Below are 27,748 nucleotides of genomic sequence, written 5' to 3'. Positions count from 1 at the left end.
CACCTGTGGTCACTGCAGCAGCAGGTGAATCCACTTTGTCCAAAAGGGATCTATTCCATTCAATTGCAAATGATCTAGATAAGACAGAGAACTGCAGCACGGGACATAGCCGAGTTGGTCAGGTTGAGTGGTGATGAGTTTGCTATTTGGATGAATAAAGAAAGTCAAAAGTGTGAAAGATAAAAAACAAAAGGAGGAAGTGTGAAAAGTGAATGGGCCAAATTGAGGTGCATATGAAGACGTATGCTTTCTTCCAATTCATTAAACCGGGCTAATATGAATCAGGTGAATTGAGTTCTGCTTTTGGAAACTGGGTTAAGAAGGGGTGCACCGGTCCTGGAGGTACTGCAATACCAGGTCAATGCGTGGAGTGGACAGAGCAAGCTCTTTTTCCATCTCCCTGTTCTAAAAATCCATTTAATATATGGTCCCCAGATAGGGGACGTATCAGATATTAAACTGATAAGAACAGATACTACACTTGATCTTAGCCAAAAGGCCGAGAAGCGATAACCAGAATTGGTTTGGGCCTCGAGTGGCACCCTGGCCTATGCCGGACACATCTTAGGGAGAGAGAGCGAGAGGGAGACAAACCCACGCCTACAGAAGACATTTTGTCACCCAAGCCAACCCTTGAAAAGGCTGCTTTGCAGAGCAAAAACAAGAAGAATGGTGCGTTTTGCAGCCGCCGCCCCCCACTGCAATGAATCTGAATAACTCCTCCTTTAGGGCGCAAGCAACTCCCCTCCCCCTTGCAGTCTTTCCAATTCACGATACAAAAAGACGGACAGGACAGGTTGCCTGACTTTCCGTCACTGCCACCCTTTGCCATCCTTACCCGTAGAAAGCCCTTTCATCATCCCCAAACCCTAATCTTTTCCCTTTCCTTCCCAGCCCCCAAACCCTGCCCTCTGTACCCTTCTCACCACCCGCATCCCTTCTCCTGTCATCCCCCTACCACCCGGGAAAAAAAGAGCTTGCCCCCTCCTTACACTAGCCCACCCTCCCACCCAAAGAACAACTTCTGCTGCGCAGCTTGTTTTCTAGGCAGCAGCGCTATTGTGATGTCAGCGGGGGCATTGTGACAAGCCGCCAGTGTTCCGTCTCTTCCTGTTGTGCACAGTTCAAACGGAAAATACATCAACAGGCAGACTACAGAAAAACTTACTATCAAAGGTTAGAGGGGGGCTTTCTCAGAGGGATTTTTACAGTTTTTCTATTCCCAATTAGCCGTTTAAGTGTACTTATTGAAAGTAGTAATTCTTTCATAGGCCGCCCTTTCTTAGTATTTGACGTTCCTTATATTGCGGTATGAGGCTTTGCAGCAGGTTGCAAACATTCATCACCCATGACTGTCCCCAATTGAGCTCAGAAGCTCAATGTCTATCATGACCTCTCTTTTAGAATGTCCAAGAGCAAGCAAACTATTCCTCCAGGAGAGGGCGCCAACAGACTACTAAAGAGATCATCATTACTCAAAGAAAACCCCAAAAACCAATGCATGATAGGAATAAACAGGTAACTTTCTTTGGAGTGGAAGCGGAGAGATCGCACCAGATGCCAATTCTAGATCTTATCACACCTGTGGTCACTGCAGCAGCAGGTGAATCCACTTTGTCCAAAAGGGATCTATTCCATTCAATTGCAAATGATCTAGATAAGACAGAGAACTGCAGCACGGGACATAGCCGAGTTGGTCAGGTTGAGTGGTGATGAGTTTGCTATTTGGATGAATAAAGAAAGTCAAAAGTGTGAAAGATAAAAAACAAAAGGAGGAAGTGTGAAAAGTGAATGGGCCAAATTGAGGTGCATATGAAGACGTATGCTTTCTTCCAATTCATTAAACCGGGCTAATATGAATCAGGTGAATTGAGTTCTGCTTTTGGAAACTGGGTTAAGAAGGGGTGCACCGGTCCTGGAGGTACTGCAATACCAGGTCAATGCGTGGAGTGGACAGAGCAAGCTCTTTTTCCATCTCCCTGTTCTAAAAATCCATTTAATATATGGTCCCCAGATAGGGGACGTATCAGATATTAAACTGATAAGAACAGATTTTTGATTTAATGAAGCTTTCCAAAGCACCACAAAAAATGCATGACCGAAGTCACACCAAAAACAGTGCAAAGGCTAGGATTCGTGTGGACCCCACCGTGAGGAGAGGGTCCCCAAAAATCAACCCCGTCCCTCCGAGCCAGAAGGCCACAGCAAGGGTCAGGGATCTTCGGTGCTCCCCCAAGCCGAAGCCTGGTTGAGCCTTGTCGTTGCTCCCAGCGTCCACCCAGGCATCTTACCCAAGTGGAGTAGAGAGCTACTAGTTGTTGGTTTCGCAGCCGAAACTGCCCGGACCGTCAACCGGTGTTGGTTTCTCAGCCCAAGGCTAACCGGACCTCCAACCGGGTGTTGGTTTCTCAGCCGAAGCTGACCCAGACCTCCAACCGGGTGTTGGTTTCTCAGCCGAAGCTGACCCAGACCTCCAACCGGGTGTTAGTTTCTCAGCCCAAAGCTGACCAGACCTCCGACCGGGATTATAAAAATTTCCCTTCCTAGCCAGAAGGCCGGGATAGGGTAATATGCTCAAAAAGTATGAAAAGGCAAGGTACGGTGTGCTACAGAGCCCAAGGCTTGCCGGGGTCCCAAGCCAGCAAGCTCAGACTCACTCCAGGGTCGTCAGTCCTGGGGCACGTTGTACCATAGCCCCCCACCCTTACTCAGTCTAATAGCCTTGATCCTGGTAGGGCCATGTTTTCCTCTAGATGAATATACTATCCACCCAGAGTACTAGCAAGCGCAACCTTCCAGTGTGCATTGTATCATTGTACTAAGGTGGCCTGGAGCTTAAACCACCTCTTCGAACAACACTACACATGATCTTAGCCAAAAGGCCGAGAAGCGATAACCAGAATTGGTTTGGGCCTCGAGTGGCACCCTGGCCTATGCCGGACACATCTTAGGGAGAGAGAGCGAGAGGGAGACAAACCCACGCCTACAGAAGACATTTTGTCACCCAAGCCAACCCTTGAAAAGGCTGCTTTGCAGAGCAAAAACAAGAAGAATGGTGCGTTTTGCAGCCGCCGCCCCCCACTGCAATGAATCTGAATAACTCCTCCTTTAGGGCGCAAGCAACTCCCCTCCCCCTTGCAGTCTTTCCAATTCACGATACAAAAAGACGGACAGGACAGGTTGCCTGACTTTCCGTCACTGCCACCCTTTGCCATCCTTACCCGTAGAAAGCCCTTTCATCATCCCCAAACCCTAATCTTTTCCCTTTCCTTCCCAGCCCCCAAACCCTGCCCTCTGTACCCTTCTCACCACCCGCATCCCTTCTCCTGTCATCCCCCTACCACCCGGGAAAAAAAGAGCTTGCCCCCTCCTTACACTAGCCCACCCTCCCACCCAAAGAACAACTTCTGCTGCGCAGCTTGTTTTCTAGGCAGCAGCGCTATTGTGATGTCAGCGGGGGCATTGTGACAAGCCGCCAGTGTTCCGTCTCTTCATGTTGTGCACAGTTCAAACGGAAAATACATCAACAGGCAGACTACAGAAAAACTTACTATCAAAGGTTAGAGGGGGGCTTTCTCAGAGGGCTTTTTACAGTTTTTCTATTCCCAATTAGCCGTTTAAGTGTACTTATTGAAAGTAGTAATTCTTTCATAGGCCGCCCTTTCTTAGTATTTGACGTTCCTTATATTGCGGTATGAGGCTTTGCAGCAGGTTGCAAACATTCATCACCCATGACTGTCCCCAATTGAGCTCAGAAGCTCAATGTCTATCATGACCTCTCTTTTAGAATGTCCAAGAGCAAGCAAACTATTCCTCCAGGAGAGGGCGCCAACAGACTACTAAAGAGATCATCATTACTCAAAGAAAACCCCAAAAACCAATGCATGATAGGAATAAACAGGTAACTTTCTTTGGAGTGGAAGCGGAGAGATCGCACCAGATGCCAATTCTAGATCTTATCACACCTGTGGTCACTGCAGCAGCAGGTGAATCCACTTTGTCCAAAAGGGATCTATTCCATTCAATTGCAAATGATCTAGATAAGACAGAGAACTGCAGCACGGGACATAGCCGAGTTGGTCAGGTTGAGTGGTGATGAGTTTGCTACTTGGATGAATAAAGAAAGTCAAAAGTGTGAAAGATAAAAAACAAAAGGAGGAAGTGTGAAAAGTGAATGGGCCAAATTGAGGTGCATATGAAGACGTATGCTTTCTTCCAATTCATTAAACCGGGCTAATATGAATCAGGTGAATTGAGTTCTGCTTTTGGAAACTGGGTTAAGAAGGGGTGCACCGGTCCTGGAGGTACTGCAATACCAGGTCAATGCGTGGAGTGGACAGAGCAAGCTCTTTTTCCATCTCCCTGTTCTAAAAATCCATTTAATATATGGTCCCCAGATAGGGGACGTATCAGATATTAAACTGATAAGAACAGATACTACACTTGATCTTAGCCAAAAGGCCGAGAAGCGATAACCAGAATTGGTTTGGGCCTCGAGTGGCACCCTGGCCTATGCCGGACACATCTTAGGGAGAGAGAGCGAGAGGGAGACAAACCCACGCCTACAGAAGACATTTTGTCACCCAAGCCAACCCTTGAAAAGGCTGCTTTGCAGAGCAAAAACAAGAAGAATGGTGCGTTTTGCAGCCGCCGCCCCCCACTGCAATGAATCTGAATAACTCCTCCTTTAGGGCGCAAGCAACTCCCCTCCCCCTTGCAGTCTTTCCAATTCACGATACAAAAAGACGGACAGGACAGGTTGCCTGACTTTCCGTCACTGCCACCCTTTGCCATCCTTACCCGTAGAAAGCCCTTTCATCATCCCCAAACCCTAATCTTTTCCCTTTCCTTCCCAGCCCCCAAACCCTGCCCTCTGTACCCTTCTCACCACCCGCATCCCTTCTCCTGTCATCCCCCTACCACCCGGGAAAAAAAGAACTTGCCCCCTCCTTACACTAGCCCACCCTCCCACCCAAAGAACAACTTCTGCTGCGCAGCTTGTTTTCTAGGCAGCAGCGCTATTGTGATGTCAGCGGGGGCATTGTGACAAGCCGCCAGTGTTCCGTCTCTTCATGTTGTGCACAGTTCAAACGGAAAATACATCAACAGGCAGACTACAGAAAAACTTACTATCAAAGGTTAGAGGGGGGCTTTCTCAGAGGGCTTTTTACAGTTTTTCTATTCCCAATTAGCCGTTTAAGTGTACTTATTGAAAGTAGTAATTCTTTCATAGGCCGCCCTTTCTTAGTATTTGACGTTCCTTATATTGCGGTATGAGGCTTTGCAGCAGGTTGCAAACATTCATCACCCATGACTGTCCCCAATTGAGCTCAGAAGCTCAATGTCTATCATGACCTCTCTTTTAGAATGTCCAAGAGCAAGCAAACTATTCCTCCAGGAGAGGGCGCCAACAGACTACTAAAGAGATCATCATTACTCAAAGAAAACCCCAAAAACCAATGCATGATAGGAATAAACAGGTAACTTTCTTTGGAGTGGAAGCGGAGAGATCGCACCAGATGCCAATTCTAGATCTTATCACACCTGTGGTCACTGCAGCAGCAGGTGAATCCACTTTGTCCAAAAGGGATCTATTCCATTCAATTGCAAATGATCTAGATAAGACAGAGAACTGCAGCACGGGACATAGCCGAGTTGGTCAGGTTGAGTGGTGATGAGTTTGCTATTTGGATGAATAAAGAAAGTCAAAAGTGTGAAAGATAAAAAACAAAAGGAGGAAGTGTGAAAAGTGAATGGGCCAAATTGAGGTGCATATGAAGACGTATGCTTTCTTCCAATTCATTAAACCGGGCTAATATGAATCAGGTGAATTGAGTTCTGCTTTTGGAAACTGGGTTAAGAAGGGGTGCACCGGTCCTGGAGGTACTGCAATACCAGGTCAATGCGTGGAGTGGACAGAGCAAGCTCTTTTTCCATCTCCCTGTTCTAAAAATCCATTTAATATATGGTCCCCAGATAGGGGACGTATCAGATATTAAACTGATAAGAACAGATACTACACTTGATCTTAGCCAAAAGGCCGAGAAGCGATAACCAGAATTGGTTTGGGCCTCGAGTGGCACCCTGGCCTATGCCGGACACATCTTAGGGAGAGAGAGCGAGAGGGAGACAAACCCACGCCTACAGAAGACATTTTGTCACCCAAGCCAACCCTTGAAAAGGCTGCTTTGCAGAGCAAAAACAAGAAGAATGGTGCGTTTTGCAGCCGCCGCCCCCCACTGCAATGAATCTGAATAACTCCTCCTTTAGGGCGCAAGCAACTCCCCTCCCCCTTGCAGTCTTTCCAATTCACGATACAAAAAGACGGACAGGACAGGTTGCCTGACTTTCCGTCACTGCCACCCTTTGCCATCCTTACCCGTAGAAAGCCCTTTCATCATCCCCAAACCCTAATCTTTTCCCTTTCCTTCCCAGCCCCCAAACCCTGCCCTCTGTACCCTTCTCACCACCCGCATCCCTTCTCCTGTCATCCCCCTACCACCCGGGAAAAAAAGAGCTTGCCCCCTCCTTACACTAGCCCACCCTCCCACCCAAAGAACAACTTCTGCTGCGCAGCTTGTTTTCTAGGCAGCAGCGCTATTGTGATGTCAGCGGGGGCATTGTGACAAGCCGCCAGTGTTCCGTCTCTTCATGTTGTGCACAGTTCAAACGGAAAATACATCAACAGGCAGACTACAGAAAAACTTACTATCAAAGGTTAGAGGGGGGCTTTCTCAGAGGGCTTTTTACAGTTTTTCTATTCCCAATTAGCCGTTTAAGTGTACTTATTGAAAGTAGTAATTCTTTCATAGGCCGCCCTTTCTTAGTATTTGACGTTCCTTATATTGCGGTATGAGGCTTTGCAGCAGGTTGCAAACATTCATCACCCATGACTGTCCCCAATTGAGCTCAGAAGCTCAATGTCTATCATGACCTCTCTTTTAGAATGTCCAAGAGCAAGCAAACTATTCCTCCAGGAGAGGGCGCCAACAGACTACTAAAGAGATCATCATTACTCAAAGAAAACCCCAAAAACCAATGCATGATAGGAATAAACAGGTAACTTTCTTTGGAGTGGAAGCGGAGAGATCGCACCAGATGCCAATTCTAGATCTTATCACACCTGTGGTCACTGCAGCAGCAGGTGAATCCACTTTGTCCAAAAGGGATCTATTCCATTCAATTGCAAATGATCTAGATAAGACAGAGAACTGCAGCACGGGACATAGCCGAGTTGGTCAGGTTGAGTGGTGATGAGTTTGCTATTTGGATGAATAAAGAAAGTCAAAAGTGTGAAAGATAAAAAACAAAAGGAGGAAGTGTGAAAAGTGAATGGGCCAAATTGAGGTGCATATGAAGACGTATGCTTTCTTCCAATTCATTAAACCGGGCTAATATGAATCAGGTGAATTGAGTTCTGCTTTTGGAAACTGGGTTAAGAAGGGGTGCACCGTTCCTGGAGGTACTGCAATACCAGGTCAATGCGTGGAGTGGACAGAGCAAGCTCTTTTTCCATCTCCCTGCTCTAAAAATCCATTTAATATATGGTCCCCAGATAGGGGACGTATCAGATATTAAACTGATAAGAACAGATACTACACTTGATCTTAGCCAAAAGGCCGAGAAGCGATAACCAGAATTGGTTTGGGCCTCGAGTGGCACCCTGGCCTATGCCGGACACATCTTAGGGAGAGAGAGCGAGAGGGAGACAAACCCACGCCTACAGAAGACATTTTGTCACCCAAGCCAACCCTTGAAAAGGCTGCTTTGCAGAGCAAAAACAAGAAGAATGGTGCATTTTGCAGCCGCCGCCCCCCACTGCAATGAATCTGAATAACTCCTCCTTTAGGGCGCAAGCAACTCCCCTCCCCCTTGCAGTCTTTCCAATTCACGATACAAAAAGACGGACAGGACAGGTTGCCTGACTTTCCGTCACTGCCACCCTTTGCCATCCTTACCCGTAGAAAGCCCTTTCATCATCCCCAAACCCTAATCTTTTCCCTTTCCTTCCCAGCCCCCAAACCCTGCCCTCTGTACCCTTCTCACCACCCGCATCCCTTCTCCTGTCATCCCCCTACCACCCGGGAAAAAAAGAGCTTGCCCCCTCCTTACACTAGCCCACCCTCCCACCCAAAGAACAACTTCTGCTGCGCAGCTTGTTTTCTAGGCAGCAGCGCTATTGTGATGTCAGCGGGGGCATTGTGACAAGCCGCCAGTGTTCCGTCTCTTCATGTTGTGCACAGTTCAAACGGAAAATACATCAACAGGCAGACTACAGAAAAACTTACTATCAAAGGTTAGAGGGGGGCTTTCTCAGAGGGCTTTTTACAGTTTTTCTATTCCCAATTAGCCGTTTAAGTGTACTTATTGAAAGTAGTAATTCTTTCATAGGCCGCCCTTTCTTAGTATTTGACGTTCCTTATATTGCGGTATGAGGCTTTGCAGCAGGTTGCAAACATTCATCACCCATGACTGTCCCCAATTGAGCTCAGAAGCTCAATGTCTATCATGACCTCTCTTTTAGAATGTCCAAGAGCAAGCAAACTATTCCTCCAGGAGAGGGCGCCAACAGACTACTAAAGAGATCATCATTACTCAAAGAAAACCCCAAAAACCAATGCATGATAGGAATAAACAGGTAACTTTCTTTGGAGTGGAAGCGGAGAGATCGCACCAGATGCCAATTCTAGATCTTATCACACCTGTGGTCACTGCAGCAGCAGGTGAATCCACTTTGTCCAAAAGGGATCTATTCCATTCAATTGCAAATGATCTAGATAAGACAGAGAACTGCAGCACGGGACATAGCCGAGTTGGTCAGGTTGAGTGGTGATGAGTTTGCTATTTGGATGAATAAAGAAAGTCAAAAGTGTGAAAGATAAAAAACAAAAGGAGGAAGTGTGAAAAGTGAATGGGCCAAATTGAGGTGCATATGAAGACGTATGCTTTCTTCCAATTCATTAAACCGGGCTAATATGAATCAGGTGAATTGAGTTCTGCTTTTGGAAACTGGGTTAAGAAGGGGTGCACCGGTCCTGGAGGTACTGCAATACCAGGTCAATGCGTGGAGTGGACAGAGCAAGCTCTTTTTCCATCTCCCTGTTCTAAAAATCCATTTAATATATGGTCCCCAGATAGGGGACGTATCAGATATTAAACTGATAAGAACAGATTTTTTTTTTTTTTTTTTTTTTTTTTTGAAGGATGAGTTTGAAAATAATAAAGTGACCGCCTCTCGTTGCCCAGGTAACCGTCCGTCACAAGAGGGCTATGACATCCTACGATGCACACTCCCCCAAGGCCAGCAGTTGTGCAATACCCTGGCACCTTTCAGCACCAACCAAGGTAGTACCCTCCCAAACTACACTTGATCTTAGCCAAAAGGCCGAGAAGCGATAACCAGAATTGGTTTGGGCCTCGAGTGGCACCCTGGCCTATGCCGGACACATCTTAGGGAGAGAGAGCGAGAGGGAGACAAACCCACGCCTACAGAAGACATTTTGTCACCCAAGCCAACCCTTGAAAAGGCTGCTTTGCAGAGCAAAAACAAGAAGAATGGTGCGTTTTGCAGCCGCCGCCCCCCACTGCAATGAATCTGAATAACTCCTCCTTTAGGGCGCAAGCAACTCCCCTCCCCCTTGCAGTCTTTCCAATTCACGATACAAAAAGACGGACAGGACAGGTTGCCTGACTTTCCGTCACTGCCACCCTTTGCCATCCTTACCCGTAGAAAGCCCTTTCATCATCCCCAAACCCTAATCTTTTCCCTTTCCTTCCCAGCCCCCAAACCCTGCCCTCTGTACCCTTCTCACCACCCGCATCCCTTCTCCTGTCATCCCCCTACCACCCGGGAAAAAAAGAGCTTGCCCCCTCCTTACACTAGCCCACCCTCCCACCCAAAGAACAACTTCTGCTGCGCAGCTTGTTTTCTAGGCAGCAGCGCTATTGTGATGTCAGCGGGGGCATTGTGACAAGCCGCCAGTGTTCCGTCTCTTCATGTTGTGCACAGTTCAAACGGAAAATACATCAACAGGCAGACTACAGAAAAACTTACTATCAAAGGTTAGAGGGGGGCTTTCTCAGAGGGCTTTTTACAGTTTTTCTATTCCCAATTAGCCGTTTAAGTGTACTTATTGAAAGTAGTAATTCTTTCATAGGCCGCCCTTTCTTAGTATTTGACGTTCCTTATATTGCGGTATGAGGCTTTGCAGCAGGTTGCAAACATTCATCACCCATGACTGTCCCCAATTGAGCTCAGAAGCTCAATGTCTATCATGACCTCTCTTTTAGAATGTCCAAGAGCAAGCAAACTATTCCTCCAGGAGAGGGCGCCAACAGACTACTAAAGAGATCATCATTACTCAAAGAAAACCCCAAAAACCAATGCATGATAGGAATAAACAGGTAACTTTCTTTGGAGTGGAAGCGGAGAGATCGCACCAGATGCCAATTCTAGATCTTATCACACCTGTGGTCACTGCAGCAGCAGGTGAATCCACTTTGTCCAAAAGGGATCTATTCCATTCAATTGCAAATGATCTAGATAAGACAGAGAACTGCAGCACGGGACATAGCCGAGTTGGTCAGGTTGAGTGGTGATGAGTTTGCTATTTGGATGAATAAAGAAAGTCAAAAGTGTGAAAGATAAAAAACAAAAGGAGGAAGTGTGAAAAGTGAATGGGCCAAATTGAGGTGCATATGAAGACGTATGCTTTCTTCCAATTCATTAAACCGGGCTAATATGAATCAGGTGAATTGAGTTCTGCTTTTGGAAACTGGGTTAAGAAGGGGTGCACCGGTCCTGGAGGTACTGCAATACCAGGTCAATGCGTGGAGTGGACAGAGCAAGCTCTTTTTCCATCTCCCTGTTCTAAAAATCCATTTAATATATGGTCCCCAGATAGGGGACGTATCAGATATTAAACTGATAAGAACAGATACTACACTTGATCTTAGCCAAAAGGCCGAGAAGCGATAACCAGAATTGGTTTGGGCCTCGAGTGGCACCCTGGCCTATGCCGGACACATCTTAGGGAGAGAGAGCGAGAGGGAGACAAACCCACGCCTACAGAAGACATTTTGTCACCCAAGCCAACCCTTGAAAAGGCTGCTTTGCAGAGCAAAAACAAGAAGAATGGTGCGTTTTGCAGCCGCCGCCCCCCACTGCAATGAATCTGAATAACTCCTCCTTTAGGGCGCAAGCAACTCCCCTCCCCCTTGCAGTCTTTCCAATTCACGATACAAAAAGACGGACAGGACAGGTTGCCTGACTTTCCGTCACTGCCACCCTTTGCCATCCTTACCCGTAGAAAGCCCTTTCATCATCCCCAAACCCTAATCTTTTCCCTTTCCTTCCCAGCCCCCAAACCCTGCCCTCTGTACCCTTCTCACCACCCGCATCCCTTCTCCTGTCATCCCCCTACCACCCGGGAAAAAAAGAGCTTGCCCCCTCCTTACACTAGCCCACCCTCCCACCCAAAGAACAACTTCTGCTGCGCAGCTTGTTTTCTAGGCAGCAGCGCTATTGTGATGTCAGCGGGGGCATTGTGACAAGCCGCCAGTGTTCCGTCTCTTCATGTTGTGCACAGTTCAAACGGAAAATACATCAACAGGCAGACTACAGAAAAACTTACTATCAAAGGTTAGAGGGGGGCTTTCTCAGAGGGCTTTTTACAGTTTTTCTATTCCCAATTAGCCGTTTAAGTGTACTTATTGAAAGTAGTAATTCTTTCATAGGCCGCCCTTTCTTAGTATTTGACGTTCCTTATATTGCGGTATGAGGCTTTGCAGCAGGTTGCAAACATTCATCACCCATGACTGTCCCCAATTGAGCTCAGAAGCTCAATGTCTATCATGACCTCTCTTTTAGAATGTCCAAGAGCAAGCAAACTATTCCTCCAGGAGAGGGCGCCAACAGACTACTAAAGAGATCATCATTACTCAAAGAAAACCCCAAAAACCAATGCATGATAGGAATAAACAGGTAACTTTCTTTGGAGTGGAAGCGGAGAGATCGCACCAGATGCCAATTCTAGATCTTATCACACCTGTGGTCACTGCAGCAGCAGGTGAATCCACTTTGTCCAAAAGGGATCTATTCCATTCAATTGCAAATGATCTAGATAAGACAGAGAACTGCAGCACGGGACATAGCCGAGTTGGTCAGGTTGAGTGGTGATGAGTTTGCTATTTGGATGAATAAAGAAAGTCAAAAGTGTGAAAGATAAAAAACAAAAGGAGGAAGTGTGAAAAGTGAATGGGCCAAATTGAGGTGCATATGAAGACGTATGCTTTCTTCCAATTCATTAAACCGGGCTAATATGAATCAGGTGAATTGAGTTCTGCTTTTGGAAACTGGGTTAAGAAGGGGTGCACCGGTCCTGGAGGTACTGCAATACCAGGTCAATGCGTGGAGTGGACAGAGCAAGCTCTTTTTCCATCTCCCTGTTCTAAAAATCCATTTAATATATGGTCCCCAGATAGGGGACGTATCAGATATTAAACTGATAAGAACAGATACTACACTTGATCTTAGCCAAAAGGCCGAGAAGCGATAACCAGAATTGGTTTGGGCCTCGAGTGGCACCCTGGCCTATGCCGGACACATCTTAGGGAGAGAGAGCGAGAGGGAGACAAACCCACGCCTACAGAAGACATTTTGTCACCCAAGCCAACCCTTGAAAAGGCTGCTTTGCAGAGCAAAAACAAGAAGAATGGTGCGTTTTGCAGCCGCCGCCCCCCACTGCAATGAATCTGAATAACTCCTCCTTTAGGGCGCAAGCAACTCCCCTCCCCCTTGCAGTCTTTCCAATTCACGATACAAAAAGACGGACAGGACAGGTTGCCTGACTTTCCGTCACTGCCACCCTTTGCCATCCTTACCCGTAGAAAGCCCTTTCATCATCCCCAAACCCTAATCTTTTCCCTTTCCTTCCCAGCCCCCAAACCCTGCCCTCTGTACCCTTCTCACCACCCGCATCCCTTCTCCTGTCATCCCCCTACCACCCGGGAAAAAAAGAGCTTGCCCCCTCCTTACACTAGCCCACCCTCCCACCCAAAGAACAACTTCTGCTGCGCAGCTTGTTTTCTAGGCAGCAGCGCTATTGTGATGTCAGCGGGGGCATTGTGACAAGCCGCCAGTGTTCCGTCTCTTCATGTTGTGCACAGTTCAAACGGAAAATACATCAACAGGCAGACTACAGAAAAACTTACTATCAAAGGTTAGAGGGGGGCTTTCTCAGAGGGCTTTTTACAGTTTTTCTATTCCCAATTAGCCGTTTAAGTGTACTTATTGAAAGTAGTAATTCTTTCATAGGCCGCCCTTTCTTAGTATTTGACGTTCCTTATATTGCGGTATGAGGCTTTGCAGCAGGTTGCAAACATTCATCACCCATGACTGTCCCCAATTGAGCTCAGAAGCTCAATGTCTATCATGACCTCTCTTTTAGAATGTCCAAGAGCAAGCAAACTATTCCTCCAGGAGAGGGCGCCAACAGACTACTAAAGAGATCATCATTACTCAAAGAAAACCCCAAAAACCAATGCATGATAGGAATAAACAGGTAACTTTCTTTGGAGTGGAAGCGGAGAGATCGCACCAGATGCCAATTCTAGATCTTATCACACCTGTGGTCACTGCAGCAGCAGGTGAATCCACTTTGTCCAAAAGGGATCTATTCCATTCAATTGCAAATGATCTAGATAAGACAGAGAACTGCAGCACGGGACATAGCCGAGTTGGTCAGGTTGAGTGGTGATGAGTTTGCTATTTGGATGAATAAAGAAAGTCAAAAGTGTGAAAGATAAAAAACAAAAGGAGGAAGTGTGAAAAGTGAATGGGCCAAATTGAGGTGCATATGAAGACGTATGCTTTCTTCCAATTCATTAAACCGGGCTAATATGAATCAGGTGAATTGAGTTCTGCTTTTGGAAACTGGGTTAAGAAGGGGTGCACCGGTCCTGGAGGTACTGCAATACCAGGTCAATGCGTGGAGTGGACAGAGCAAGCTCTTTTTCCATCTCCCTGTTCTAAAAATCCATTTAATATATGGTCCCCAGATAGGGGACGTATCAGATATTAAACTGATAAGAACAGATACTACACTTGATCTTAGCCAAAAGGCCGAGAAGCGATAACCAGAATTGGTTTGGGCCTCGAGTGGCACCCTGGCCTATGCCGGACACATCTTAGGGAGAGAGAGCGAGAGGGAGACAAACCCACGCCTACAGAAGACATTTTGTCACCCAAGCCAACCCTTGAAAAGGCTGCTTTGCAGAGCAAAAACAAGAAGAATGGTGCGTTTTGCAGCCGCCGCCCCCCACTGCAATGAATCTGAATAACTCCTCCTTTAGGGCGCAAGCAACTCCCCTCCCCCTTGCAGTCTTTCCAATTCACGATACAAAAAGACGGACAGGACAGGTTGCCTGACTTTCCGTCACTGCCACCCTTTGCCATCCTTACCCGTAGAAAGCCCTTTCATCATCCCCAAACCCTAATCTTTTCCCTTTCCTTCCCAGCCCCCAAACCCTGCCCTCTGTACCCTTCTCACCACCCGCATCCCTTCTCCTGTCATCCCCCTACCACCCGGGAAAAAAAGAGCTTGCCCCCTCCTTACACTAGCCCACCCTCCCACCCAAAGAACAACTTCTGCTGCGCAGCTTGTTTTCTAGGCAGCAGCGCTATTGTGATGTCAGCGGGGGCATTGTGACAAGCCGCCAGTGTTCCGTCTCTTCATGTTGTGCACAGTTCAAACGGAAAATACATCAACAGGCAGACTACAGAAAAACTTACTATCAAAGGTTAGAGGGGGGCTTTCTCAGAGGGCTTTTTACAGTTTTTCTATTCCCAATTAGCCGTTTAAGTGTACTTATTGAAAGTAGTAATTCTTTCATAGGCCGCCCTTTCTTAGTATTTGACGTTCCTTATATTGCGGTATGAGGCTTTGCAGCAGGTTGCAAACATTCATCACCCATGACTGTCCCCAATTGAGCTCAGAAGCTCAATGTCTATCATGACCTCTCTTTTAGAATGTCCAAGAGCAAGCAAACTATTCCTCCAGGAGAGGGCGCCAACAGACTACTAAAGAGATCATCATTACTCAAAGAAAACCCCAAAAACCAATGCATGATAGGAATAAACAGGTAACTTTCTTTGGAGTGGAAGCGGAGAGATCGCACCAGATGCCAATTCTAGATCTTATCACACCTGTGGTCACTGCAGCAGCAGGTGAATCCACTTTGTCCAAAAGGGATCTATTCCATTCAATTGCAAATGATCTAGATAAGACAGAGAACTGCAGCACGGGACATAGCCGAGTTGGTCAGGTTGAGTGGTGATGAGTTTGCTATTTGGATGAATAAAGAAAGTCAAAAGTGTGAAAGATAAAAAACAAAAGGAGGAAGTGTGAAAAGTGAATGGGCCAAATTGAGGTGCATATGAAGATGTTTCGCCCGGGGACCAGGGGTACTCAGATCCGGGCCACAGAGTCACTTCTGTGGGTATCACGGCAGCTTGACCCGGTCTGTGATCCCAGGCTCCACAGTAAAAGGGGGTTTTGTTAGGGGAGATTGTCCCACGGTTGTGGTGATGGTGGAACACCACCGCTGCTCTAGAAGGGGATCCCGGGAGCGGTGATATGGAGCAGCGTAGTTGTTATGTCCCCTCCGTGGGTAGGGGGGTTGGTTGTCCCGGGGCCCGGTGATGGGGTAAGCAGGGGGCGGCAGGGCGCAGTGCTGCAGTGCAGTGCCCGAGGGCACGAGTGTACTCACAATAAAGTCACACGGAGTCACTGGTGAACTAAGAATTGCCGGTGTCCGCAGCCTTCGGTACGGGGGTGTTTGTATCCCACACACGGCGCAGCAGCCCTGGTTGTTCTTTCCCTGCAGCAAGTGTCTTTTCCTCCTCTCTCTCTTCCTCTTTCTCCTCAGCCGGGGACGGGGAATCACTCCCCTGTAGTGATCCGGGAACCCAGGTACCGAGGGGCCACCGCCCGGCTCCGGCTACCTGTTCTGGCCCCTTCCTCACTACGGCCTGCCCCGGCCCTCTTGGAGAACCCTTCACTCCCAGCCGGGAGCTAAACTCCAGACCTCTGTTCTCTCTGACCTCTCCACACTCTCTGCCCCAGCCCCTCCCCTCTGCTTTTCCCTTACACTGGGGGCTGTGCTTTGTCATGCTGCACCGTGTGAGATCATATTACCAAGGAGGATTAACTCTTTATGTGACAACCTGGCTGTGCCAGGGCGTCACACACCCCCCTGGTAAAACACGGCCCGTCCTCGGGCCGGCTAGGCACCGACATTTTATTAAACTGGAAAAGAATAAAACATTTTAAACATTTTCAATCTTCCCACAGCGGGATGCACATTGCTTCAACGTTGCAACAACAAATAACACTTTTAATAATAACTGTGTAACGGGTCCTTTAGTCACCCACCCAAACAACCTAGCCTTGGTGCTGCCCCTAAAACCCAGGCAGCACCCCTTGACCCCAGTCCAGGAACAGCCCCAAATTGGTCACCGGGACCGGTACTTCGCTGCCGTTGCGGCCGGGCGGACTGCCGGAGCCGTCGTCATCTCCGTCGCAGCCGGGCGGACTGCCGGGGCCGGTGGCATGGTGGTGACAAAGGTGAGGCCTGGGGACCCCAGGTCTGGGTCCTCTCCAACAGGCGCTGCGGGCTCCGCTACCAGTAACAGGGGTAACGGGTCGGTGCATCGCTGCGGCGGCCTCTCCAGGAACCAAATGTTGGCAGAGTCCTGGCGTCCCTGCCTGTACAGTCCTTGTCACATAAGCTGCGGTTCCTTCTTTCTGCTCCCCCCTGGTACTCGGGAGCAGTCCTTCCAGCAGCTTTTAAAGTTTCTCTTTTCGCTTCCGGTCCTCCGGAGCTTCACTTCCGCCCGCGTTCTCAGGGGGCGGAGCCTCTTTTTCGCGCCCACCGCTCGGAGAAGAAGGCGCCAAGTTGTTGTTTTTGGCGCCTAAAATGGCGGCTAAAATGGCGGATTTCAAGATTTTTGCAGCGGATCACCGCTGACAGTCCAGAATAAGGCGCACTTCCTCCAGGTAACTGGATGGGTTCGATCCTGTTCGTGACGCCAAATGTTTCGCCCGGGGACCAGGGGTACTCAGATCCGGGCCACAGAGTCACTTCTGTGGGTATCACGGCAGCTTGACCCGGTCTGTGATCCCAGGCTCCACAGTAAAAGGGGGTTTTGTTAGGGGAGATTGTCCCACGGTTGTGGTGATGGTGGAACACCACCGCTGCTCTAGAAGGGGATCCCGGGAGCGGTGATATGGAGCAGCGTAGTTGTTATGTCCCCTCCGTGGGTAGGGGGGTTGGTTGTCCCGGGGCCCGGTGATGGGGTAAGCAGGGGGCGGCAGGGCGCAGTGCTGCAGTGCAGTGCCCGAGGGCACGAGTGTACTCACAATAAAGTCACACGGAGTCACTGGTGAACTAAGAATTGCCGGTGTCCGCAGCCTTCGGTACGGGGGTGTTTGTATCCCACACACGGCGCAGCAGCCCTGGTTGTTCTTTCCCTGCAGCAAGTGTCTTTTCCTCCTCTCTCTCTTCCTCTTTCTCCTCAGCCGGGGACGGGGAATCACTCCCCTGTAGTGATCCGGGAACCCAGGTACCGAGGGGCCACCGCCCGGCTCCGGCTACCTGTTCTGGCCCCTTCCTCACTACGGCCTGCCCCGGCCCTCTTGGAGAACCCTTCACTCCCAGCCGGGAGCTAAACTCCAGACCTCTGTTCTCTCTGACCTCTCCACACTCTCTGCCCCAGCCCCTCCCCTCTGCTTTTCCCTTACACTGGGGGCTGTGCTTTGTCATGCTGCACCGTGTGAGATCATATTACCAAGGAGGATTAACTCTTTATGTGACAACCTGGCTGTGCCAGGGCGTCACAAAGACGTATGCTTTCTTCCAATTCATTAAACCGGGCTAATATGAATCAGGTGAATTGAGTTCTGCTTTTGGAAACTGGGTTAAGAAGGGGTGCACCGGTCCTGGAGGTACTGCAATACCAGGTCAATGCGTGGAGTGGACAGAGCAAGCTCTTTTTCCATCTCCCTGTTCTAAAAATCCATTTAATATATGGTCCCCAGATAGGGGACGTATCAGATATTAAACTGATAAGAACAGATACTACACTTGATCTTAGCCAAAAGGCCGAGAAGCGATAACCAGAATTGGTTTGGGCCTCGAGTGGCACCCTGGCCTATGCCGGACACATCTTAGGGAGAGAGAGCGAGAGGGAGACAAACCCACGCCTACAGAAGACATTTTGTCACCCAAGCCAACCCTTGAAAAGGCTGCTTTGCAGAGCAAAAACAAGAAGAATGGTGCGTTTTGCAGCCGCCGCCCCCCACTGCAATGAATCTGAATAACTCCTCCTTTAGGGCGCAAGCAACTCCCCTCCCCCTTGCAGTCTTTCCAATTCACGATACAAAAAGACGGACAGGACAGGTTGCCTGACTTTCCGTCACTGCCACCCTTTGCCATCCTTACCCGTAGAAAGCCCTTTCATCATCCCCAAACCCTAATCTTTTCCCTTTCCTTCCCAGCCCCCAAACCCTGCCCTCTGTGCCCTTCTCACCACCCGCATCCCTTCTCCTGTCATCCCCCTACCACCCGGGAAAAAAAGAGCTTGCCCCCTCCTTACACTAGCCCACCCTCCCACCCAAAGAACAACTTCTGCTGCGCAGCTTGTTTTCTAGGCAGCAGCGCTATTGTGATGTCAGCGGGGGCATTGTGACAAGCCGCCAGTGTTCCGTCTCTTCATGTTGTGCACAGTTCAAACGGAAAATACATCAACAGGCAGACTACAGAAAAACTTACTATCAAAGGTTAGAGGGGGGCTTTCTCAGAGGGCTTTTTACAGTTTTTCTATTCCCAATTAGCCGTTTAAGTGTACTTATTGAAAGTAGTAATTCTTTCATAGGCCGCCCTTTCTTAGTATTTGACGTTCCTTATATTGCGGTATGAGGCTTTGCAGCAGGTTGCAAACATTCATCACCCATGACTGTCCCCAATTGAGCTCAGAAGCTCAATGTCTATTATGACCTCTCTTTTAGAATGTCCAAGAGCAAGCAAACTATTCCTCCAGGAGAGGGCGCCAACAGACTACTAAAGAGATCATCATTACTCAAAGAAAACCCCAAAAACCAATGCATGATAGGAATAAACAGGTAACTTTCTTTGGAGTGGAAGCGGAGAGATCGCACCAGATGCCAATTCTAGATCTTATCACACCTGTGGTCACTGCAGCAGCAGGTGAATCCACTTTGTCCAAAAGGGATCTATTCCATTCAATTGCAAATGATCTAGATAAGACAGAGAACTGCAGCACGGGACATAGCCGAGTTGGTCAGGTTGAGTGGTGATGAGTTTGCTATTTGGATGAATAAAGAAAGTCAAAAGTGTGAAAGATAAAAAACAAAAGGAGGAAGTGTGAAAAGTGAATGGGCCAAATTGAGGTGCATATGAAGACGTATGCTTTCTTCCAATTCATTAAACCGGGCTAATATGAATCAGGTGAATTGAGTTCTGCTTTTGGAAACTGGGTTAAGAAGGGGTGCACCGGTCCTGGAGGTACTGCAATACCAGGTCAATGCGTGGAGTGGACAGAGCAAGCTCTTTTTCCATCTCCCTGTTCTAAAAATCCATTTAATATATGGTCCCCAGATAGGGGACGTATCAGATATTAAACTGATAAGAACAGATACTACACTTGATCTTAGCCAAAAGGCCGAGAAGCGATAACCAGAATTGGTTTGGGCCTCGAGTGGCACCCTGGCCTATGCCGGACACATCTTAGGGAGAGAGAGCGAGAGGGAGACAAACCCACGCCTACAGAAGACATTTTGTCACCCAAGCCAACCCTTGAAAAGGCTGCTTTGCAGAGCAAAAACAAGAAGAATGGTGCGTTTTGCAGCCGCCGCCCCCCACTGCAATGAATCTGAATAACTCCTCCTTTAGGGCGCAAGCAACTCCCCTCCCCCTTGCAGTCTTTCCAATTCACGATACAAAAAGACGGACAGGACAGGTTGCCTGACTTTCCGTCACTGCCACCCTTTGCCATCCTTACCCGTAGAAAGCCCTTTCATCATCCCCAAACCCTAATCTTTTCCCTTTCCTTCCCAGCCCCCAAACCCTGCCCTCTGTACCCTTCTCACCACCCGCATCCCTTCTCCTGTCATCCCCCTACCACCCGGGAAAAAAAGAGCTTGCCCCCTCCTTACACTAGCCCACCCTCCCACCCAAAGAACAACTTCTGCTGCGCAGCTTGTTTTCTAGGCAGCAGCGCTATTGTGATGTCAGCGGGGGCATTGTGACAAGCCGCCAGTGTTCCGTCTCTTCATGTTGTGCACAGTTCAAACGGAAAATACATCAACAGGCAGACTACAGAAAAACTTACTATCAAAGGTTAGAGGGGGGCTTTCTCAGAGGGCTTTTTACAGTTTTTCTATTCCCAATTAGCCGTTTAAGTGTACTTATTGAAAGTAGTAATTCTTTCATAGGCCGCCCTTTCTTAGTATTTGACGTTCCTTATATTGCGGTATGAGGCTTTGCAGCAGGTTGCAAACATTCATCACCCATGACTGTCCCCAATTGAGCTCAGAAGCTCAATGTCTATCATGACCTCTCTTTTAGAATGTCCAAGAGCAAGCAAACTATTCCTCCAGGAGAGGGCGCCAACAGACTACTAAAGAGATCATCATTACTCAAAGAAAACCCCAAAAACCAATGCATGATAGGAATAAACAGGTAACTTTCTTTGGAGTGGAAGCGGAGAGATCGCACCAGATGCCAATTCTAGATCTTATCACACCTGTGGTCACTGCAGCAGCAGGTGAATCCACTTTGTCCAAAAGGGATCTATTCCATTCAATTGCAAATGATCTAGATAAGACAGAGAACTGCAGCACGGGACATAGCCGAGTTGGTCAGGTTGAGTGGTGATGAGTTTGCTATTTGGATGAATAAAGAAAGTCAAAAGTGTGAAAGATAAAAAACAAAAGGAGGAAGTGTGAAAAGTGAATGGGCCAAATTGAGGTGCATATGAAGACGTATGCTTTCTTCCAATTCATTAAACCGGGCTAATATGAATCAGGTGAATTGAGTTCTGCTTTTGGAAACTGGGTTAAGAAGGGGTGCACCGGTCCTGGAGGTACTGCAATACCAGGTCAATGCGTGGAGTGGACAGAGCAAGCTCTTTTTCCATCTCCCTGTTCTAAAAATCCATTTAATATATGGTCCCCAGATAGGGGACGTATCAGATATTAAACTGATAAGAACAGATTTTGATTTAATGAAGCTTTCCAAAGCACCACAAAAAATGCATGACCGAAGTCACACCAAAAACAGTGCAAAGGCTAGGATTCGTGTGGACCCCACCGTGAGGAGAGGGTCCCCAAAAATCAACCCCGTCCCTCCGAGCCAGAAGGCCACAGCAAGGGTCAGGGATCTTCGGTGCTCCCCCAAGCCGAAGCCTGGTTGAGCCTTGTCGTTGCTCCCAGCGTCCACCCAGGCATCTTACCCAAGTGGAGTAGAGAGCTACTAGTTGTTGGTTTCGCAGCCGAAACTGCCCGGACCGTCAACCGGTGTTGGTTTCTCAGCCCAAGGCTAACCGGACCTCCAACCGGGTGTTGGTTTCTCAGCCGAAGCTGACCCAGACCTCCAACCGGGTGTTGGTTTCTCAGCCGAAGCTGACCCGGACCTCCAACCGGGTGTTAGTTTCTCAGCCCAAAGCTGACCAGACCTCCGACCGGGATTATAAAAATTTCCCTTCCTAGCCAGAAGGCCGGGATAGGGTAATATGCTCAAAAAGTATGAAAAGGCAAGGTACGGTGTGCTACAGAGCCCAAGGCTTGCCGGGGTCCCAAGCCAGCAAGCTCAGACTCACTCCAGGGTCGTCAGTCCTGGGGCACGTTGTACCATAGCCCCCCACCCTTACTCAGTCTAATAGCCTCGATCCTGGTAGGGCCATGTTTTCCTCTAGATGAATATACTATCCACCCAGAGTACTAGCAAGCGCAACCTTCCAGTGTGCATTGTATCATTGTACTAAGGTGGCCTGGAGCTTAAACCACCTCTTCGAACAACACTACACTTGATCTTAGCCAAAAGGCCGAGAAGCGATAACCAGAATTGGTTTGGGCCTCGAGTGGCACCCTGGCCTATGCCGGACACATCTTAGGGAGAGAGAGCGAGAGGGAGACAAACCCACGCCTACAGAAGACATTTTGTCACCCAAGCCAACCCTTGAAAAGGCTGCTTTGCAGAGCAAAAACAAGAAGAATGGTGCGTTTTGCAGCCGCCGCCCCCCACTGCAATGAATCTGAATAACTCCTCCTTTAGGGCGCAAGCAACTCCCCTCCCCCTTGCAGTCTTTCCAATTCACGATACAAAAAGACGGACAGGACAGGTTGCCTGACTTTCCGTCACTGCCACCCTTTGCCATCCTTACCCGTAGAAAGCCCTTTCATCATCCCCAAACCCTAATCTTTTCCCTTTCCTTCCCAGCCCCCAAACCCTGCCCTCTGTACCCTTCTCACCACCCGCATCCCTTCTCCTGTCATCCCCCTACCACCCGGGAAAAAAAGAGCTTGCCCCCTCCTTACACTAGCCCACCCTCCCACCCAAAGAACAACTTCTGCTGCGCAGCTTGTTTTCTAGGCAGCAGCGCTATTGTGATGTCAGCGGGGGCATTGTGACAAGCCGCCAGTGTTCCGTCTCTTCATGTTGTGCACAGTTCAAACGGAAAATACATCAACAGGCAGACTACAGAAAAACTTACTATCAAAGGTTAGAGGGGGGCTTTCTCAGAGGGCTTTTTACAGTTTTTCTATTCCCAATTAGCCGTTTAAGTGTACTTATTGAAAGTAGTAATTCTTTCATAGGCCGCCCTTTCTTAGTATTTGACGTTCCTTATATTGCGGTATGAGGCTTTGCAGCAGGTTGCAAACATTCATCACCCATGACTGTCCCCAATTGAGCTCAGAAGCTCAATGTCTATCATGACCTCTCTTTTAGAATGTCCAAGAGCAAGCAAACTATTCCTCCAGGAGAGGGCGCCAACAGACTACTAAAGAGATCATCATTACTCAAAGAAAACCCCAAAAACCAATGCATGATAGGAATAAACAGGTAACTTTCTTTGGAGTGGAAGCGGAGAGATCGCACCAGATGCCAATTCTAGATCTTATCACACCTGTGGTCACTGCAGCAGCAGGTGAATCCACTTTGTCCAAAAGGGATCTATTCCATTCAATTGCAAATGATCTAGATAAGACAGAGAACTGCAGCACGGGACATAGCCGAGTTGGTCAGGTTGAGTGGTGATGAGTTTGCTATTTGGATGAATAAAGAAAGTCAAAAGTGTGAAAGATAAAAAACAAAAGGAGGAAGTGTGAAAAGTGAATGGGCCAAATTGAGGTGCATATGAAGACGTATGCTTTCTTCCAATTCATTAAACCGGGCTAATATGAATCAGGTGAATTGAGTTCTGCTTTTGGAAACTGGGTTAAGAAGGGGTGCACCGATCCTGGAGGTACTGCAATACCAGGTCAATGCGTGGAGTGGACAGAGCAAGCTCTTTTTCCATCTCCCTGTTCTAAAAATCCATTTAATATATGGTCCCCAGATAGGGGACGTATCAGATATTAAACTGATAAGAACAGATACTACACTTGATCTTAGCCAAAAGGCCGAGAAGCGATAACCAGAATTGGTTTGGGCCTCGAGTGGCACCCTGGCCTATGCCGGACACATCTTAGGGAGAGAGAGCGAGAGGGAGACAAACCCACGCCTACAGAAGACATTTTGTCACCCAAGCCAACCCTTGAAAAGGCTGCTTTGCAGAGCAAAAACAAGAAGAATGGTGCGTTTTGCAGCCGCCGCCCCCCACTGCAATGAATCTGAATAACTCCTCCTTTAGGGCGCAAGCAACTCCCCTCCCCCTTGCAGTCTTTCCAATTCACGATACAAAAAGACGGACAGGACAGGTTGCCTGACTTTCCGTCACTGCCACCCTTTGCCATCCTTACCTGTAGAAAGCCCTTTCATCATCCCCAAACCCTAATCTTTTCCCTTTCCTTCCCAGCCCCCAAACCCTGCCCTCTGTACCCTTCTCACCACCCGCATCCCTTCTCCTGTCATCCCCCTACCACCCGGGAAAAAAAGAGCTTGCCCCCTCCTTACACTAGCCCACCCTCCCACCCAAAGAACAACTTCTGCTGCGCAGCTTGTTTTCTAGGCAGCAGCGCTATTGTGATGTCAGCGGGGGCATTGTGACAAGCCGCCAGTGTTCCGTCTCTTCATGTTGTGCACAGTTCAAACGGAAAATACATCAACAGGCAGACTACAGAAAAACTTACTATCAAAGGTTAGAGGGGGGCTTTCTCAGAGGGCTTTTTACAGTTTTTCTATTCCCAATTAGCCGTTTAAGTGTACTTATTGAAAGTAGTAATTCTTTCATAGGCCGCCCTTTCTTAGTATTTGACGTTCCTTATATTGCGGTATGAGGCTTTGCAGCAGGTTGCAAACATTCATCACCCATGACTGTCCCCAATTGAGCTCAGAAGCTCAATGTCTATCATGACCTCTCTTTTAGAATGTCCAAGAGCAAGCAAACTATTCCTCCAGGAGAGGGCGCCAACAGACTACTAAAGAGATCATCATTACTCAAAGAAAACCCCAAAAACCAATGCATGATAGGAATAAACAGGTAACTTTCTTTGGAGTGGAAGCGGAGAGATCGCACCAGATGCCAATTCTAGATCTTATCACACCTGTGGTCACTGCAGCAGCAGGTGAATCCACTTTGTCCAAAAGGGATCTATTCCATTCAATTGCAAATGATCTAGATAAGACAGAGAACTGCAGCACGGGACATAGCCGAGTTGGTCAGGTTGAGTGGTGATGAGTTTGCTATTTGGATGAATAAAGAAAGTCAAAAGTGTGAAAGATAAAAAACAAAAGGAGGAAGTGTGAAAAGTGAATGGGCCAAATTGAGGTGCATATGAAGACGTATGCTTTCTTCCAATTCATTAAACCGGGCTAATATGAATCAGGTGAATTGAGTTCTGCTTTTGGAAACTGGGTTAAGAAGGGGTGCACCGGTCCTGGAGGTACTGCAATACCAGGTCAATGCGTGGAGTGGACAGAGCAAGCTCTTTTTCCATCTCCCTGTTCTAAAAATCCATTTAATATATGGTCCCCAGATAGGGGACGTATCAGATATTAAACTGATAAGAACAGATACTACACTTGATCTTAGCCAAAAGGCCGAGAAGCGATAACCAGAATTGGTTTGGGCCTCGAGTGGCACCCTGGCCTATGCCGGACACATATTAGGGAGAGAGAGCGAGAGGGAGACAAACCCACGCCTACAGAAGACATTTTGTCACCCAAGCCAACCCTTGAAAAGGCTGCTTTGCAGAGCAAAAACAAGAAGAATGGTGCGTTTTGCAGCCGCCGCCCCCCACTGCAATGAATCTGAATAACTCCTCCTTTAGGGCGCAAGCAACTCCCCTCCCCCTTGCAGTCTTTCCAATTCACGATACAAAAAGACGGACAGGACAGGTTGCCTGACTTTCCGTCACTGCCACCCTTTGCCATCCTTACCCGTAGAAAGCCCTTTCATCATCCCCAAACCCTAATCTTTTCCCTTTCCTTCCCAGCCCCCAAACCCTGCCCTCTGTACCCTTCTCACCACCCGCATCCCTTCTCCTGTCATCCCCCTACCACCCGGGAAAAAAAGAGCTTGCCCCCTCCTTACACTAGCCCACCCTCCCACCCAAAGAACAACTTCTGCTGCGCAGCTTGTTTTCTAGGCAGCAGCGCTATTGTGATGTCAGCGGGGGCATTGTGACAAGCCGCCAGTGTTCCGTCTCTTCATGTTGTGCACAGTTCAAACGGAAAATACATCAACAGGCAGACTACAGAAAAACTTACTATCAAAGGTTAGAGGGGGGCTTTCTCAGAGGGCTTTTTACAGTTTTTCTATTCCCAATTAGCCGTTTAAGTGTACTTATTGAAAGTAGTAATTCTTTCATAGGCCGCCCTTTCTTAGTATTTGACGTTCCTTATATTGCGGTATGAGGCTTTGCAGCAGGTTGCAAACATTCATCACCCATGACTGTCCCCAATTGAGCTCAGAAGCTCAATGTCTATCATGACCTCTCTTTTAGAATGTCCAAGAGCAAGCAAACTATTCCTCCAGGAGAGGGCGCCAACAGACTACTAAAGAGATCATCATTACTCAAAGAAAACCCCAAAAACCAATGCATGATAGGAATAAACAGGTAACTTTCTTTGGAGTGGAAGCGGAGAGATCGCACCAGATGCCAATTCTAGATCTTATCACACCTGTGGTCACTGCAGCAGCAGGTGAATCCACTTTGTCCAAAAGGGATCTATTCCATTCAATTGCAAATGATCTAGATAAGACAGAGAACTGCAGCACGGGACATAGCCGAGTTGGTCAGGTTGAGTGGTGATGAGTTTGCTATTTGGATGAATAAAGAAAGTCAAAAGTGTGAAAGATAAAAAACAAAAGGAGGAAGTGTGAAAAGTGAATGGGCCAAATTGAGGTGCATATGAAGACGTATGCTTTCTTCCAATTCATTAAACCGGGCTAATATGAATCAGGTGAATTGAGTTCTGCTTTTGGAAACTGGGTTAAGAAGGGGTGCACCGGTCCTGGAGGTACTGCAATACCAGGTCAATGCGTGGAGTGGACAGAGCAAGCTCTTTTTCCATCTCCCTGTTCTAAAAATCCATTTAATATATGGTCCCCAGATAGGGGACGTATCAGATATTAAACTGATAAGAACAGATTTTGATTTAATGAAGCTTTCCAAAGCACCACAAAAAATGCATGACCGAAGTCACACCAAAAACAGTGCAAAGGCTAGGATTCGTGTGGACCCCACCGTGAGGAGAGGGTCCCCAAAAATCAACCCCGTCCCTCCGAGCCAGAAGGCCACAGCAAGGGTCAGGGATCTTCGGTGCTCCCCCAAGCCGAAGCCTGGTTGAGCCTTGTCGTTGCTCCCAGCGTCCACCCAGGCATCTTACCCAAGTGGAGTAGAGAGCTACTAGTTGTTGGTTTCGCAGCCGAAACTGCCCGGACCGTCAACCGGTGTTGGTTTCTCAGCCCAAGGCTAACCGGACCTCCAACCGGGTGTTGGTTTCTCAGCCGAAGCTGACCCAGACCTCCAACCGGGTGTTGGTTTCTCAGCCGAAGCTGACCCAGACCTCCAACCGGGTGTTAGTTTCTCAGCCCAAAGCTGACCAGACCTCCGACCGGGATTATAAAAATTTCCCTTCCTAGCCAGAAGGCCGGGATAGGGTAATATGCTCAAAAAGTATGAAAAGGCAAGGTACGGTGTGCTACAGAGCCCAAGGCTTGCCGGGGTCCCAAGCCAGCAAGCTCAGACTCACTCCAGGGTCGTCAGTCCTGGGGCACGTTGTACCATAGCCCCCCACCCTTACTCAGTCTAATAGCCTCGATCCTGGTAGGGCCATGTTTTCCTCTAGATGAATATACTATCCACCCAGAGTACTAGCAAGCGCAACCTTCCAGTGTGCATTGTATCATTGTACTAAGGTGGCCTGGAGCTTAAACCACCTCTTCGAACAACACTACACTTGATCTTAGCCAAAAGGCCGAGAAGCGATAACCAGAACAGATACTACACTTGATCTTAGCCAAAAGGCCGAGAAGCGATAACCAGAATTGGTTTGGGCCTCG

The 27,748-nt window shown here is 48.2% G+C and overlaps 14 non-coding genes and 2 pseudogenes across 14 annotated transcripts; all 16 read right to left on the bottom strand.

Moving 5' to 3' along the window:
- Positions 1-320: 320 nt before the first annotated feature.
- On the bottom strand, positions 321-511 carry LOC142252668 (U2 spliceosomal RNA). The gene has a single exon (XR_012726037.1). It is a non-coding gene; the product is annotated as a U2 spliceosomal RNA (small nuclear RNA).
- Positions 512-1,899: 1,388 nt separating this feature from the next.
- LOC142253029 (U2 spliceosomal RNA) lies at positions 1,900-2,092 on the bottom strand. Its single transcript, XR_012726360.1, has one exon. It is a non-coding gene; the product is annotated as a U2 spliceosomal RNA (small nuclear RNA).
- Positions 2,093-4,282: 2,190 nt separating this feature from the next.
- On the bottom strand, positions 4,283-4,473 carry LOC142252667 (U2 spliceosomal RNA). The gene has a single exon (XR_012726036.1). It is a non-coding gene; the product is annotated as a U2 spliceosomal RNA (small nuclear RNA).
- Positions 4,474-5,861: 1,388 nt separating this feature from the next.
- Positions 5,862-6,052, bottom strand: LOC142252666 (U2 spliceosomal RNA). The gene has a single exon (XR_012726035.1). It is a non-coding gene; the product is annotated as a U2 spliceosomal RNA (small nuclear RNA).
- A 1,388-nt stretch (positions 6,053-7,440) lies between these two features.
- On the bottom strand, positions 7,441-7,631 carry LOC142252438 (U2 spliceosomal RNA). Its single transcript, XR_012725815.1, has one exon. It is a non-coding gene; the product is annotated as a U2 spliceosomal RNA (small nuclear RNA).
- A 1,388-nt stretch (positions 7,632-9,019) lies between these two features.
- Positions 9,020-9,221, bottom strand: LOC142253490 (U2 spliceosomal RNA; annotated as a pseudogene).
- A 1,564-nt stretch (positions 9,222-10,785) lies between these two features.
- LOC142252665 (U2 spliceosomal RNA) lies at positions 10,786-10,976 on the bottom strand. The gene has a single exon (XR_012726034.1). It is a non-coding gene; the product is annotated as a U2 spliceosomal RNA (small nuclear RNA).
- A 1,388-nt stretch (positions 10,977-12,364) lies between these two features.
- On the bottom strand, positions 12,365-12,555 carry LOC142252664 (U2 spliceosomal RNA). The gene has a single exon (XR_012726033.1). It is a non-coding gene; the product is annotated as a U2 spliceosomal RNA (small nuclear RNA).
- Positions 12,556-13,943: 1,388 nt separating this feature from the next.
- Positions 13,944-14,134, bottom strand: LOC142252663 (U2 spliceosomal RNA). Its single transcript, XR_012726032.1, has one exon. It is a non-coding gene; the product is annotated as a U2 spliceosomal RNA (small nuclear RNA).
- A 3,849-nt stretch (positions 14,135-17,983) lies between these two features.
- LOC142252662 (U2 spliceosomal RNA) lies at positions 17,984-18,174 on the bottom strand. The gene has a single exon (XR_012726031.1). It is a non-coding gene; the product is annotated as a U2 spliceosomal RNA (small nuclear RNA).
- Positions 18,175-19,562: 1,388 nt separating this feature from the next.
- Positions 19,563-19,753, bottom strand: LOC142252660 (U2 spliceosomal RNA). The gene has a single exon (XR_012726029.1). It is a non-coding gene; the product is annotated as a U2 spliceosomal RNA (small nuclear RNA).
- Positions 19,754-21,141: 1,388 nt separating this feature from the next.
- On the bottom strand, positions 21,142-21,337 carry LOC142253204 (U2 spliceosomal RNA). Its single transcript, XR_012726516.1, has one exon. It is a non-coding gene; the product is annotated as a U2 spliceosomal RNA (small nuclear RNA).
- Positions 21,338-23,523: 2,186 nt separating this feature from the next.
- Positions 23,524-23,714, bottom strand: LOC142253972 (U2 spliceosomal RNA). The gene has a single exon (XR_012726998.1). It is a non-coding gene; the product is annotated as a U2 spliceosomal RNA (small nuclear RNA).
- A 1,388-nt stretch (positions 23,715-25,102) lies between these two features.
- LOC142252659 (U2 spliceosomal RNA) lies at positions 25,103-25,293 on the bottom strand. The gene has a single exon (XR_012726028.1). It is a non-coding gene; the product is annotated as a U2 spliceosomal RNA (small nuclear RNA).
- A 1,388-nt stretch (positions 25,294-26,681) lies between these two features.
- LOC142253203 (U2 spliceosomal RNA) lies at positions 26,682-26,877 on the bottom strand. Its single transcript, XR_012726515.1, has one exon. It is a non-coding gene; the product is annotated as a U2 spliceosomal RNA (small nuclear RNA).
- Positions 26,878-27,558: 681 nt separating this feature from the next.
- LOC142253559 (U2 spliceosomal RNA) lies at positions 27,559-27,725 on the bottom strand (annotated as a pseudogene).
- Positions 27,726-27,748: the final 23 nt, after the last annotated feature.

The sequence above is a fragment of the Anomaloglossus baeobatrachus genome, chromosome 9 (genome assembly GCF_048569485.1).
Source record: "Anomaloglossus baeobatrachus isolate aAnoBae1 chromosome 9, aAnoBae1.hap1, whole genome shotgun sequence".
Taxonomy (NCBI): Eukaryota; Metazoa; Chordata; class Amphibia; order Anura; family Aromobatidae; genus Anomaloglossus; species Anomaloglossus baeobatrachus.
Note: the sequence above shows the minus strand (reverse complement) of the source record. Positions and strands in the feature narration are given on the sequence as shown.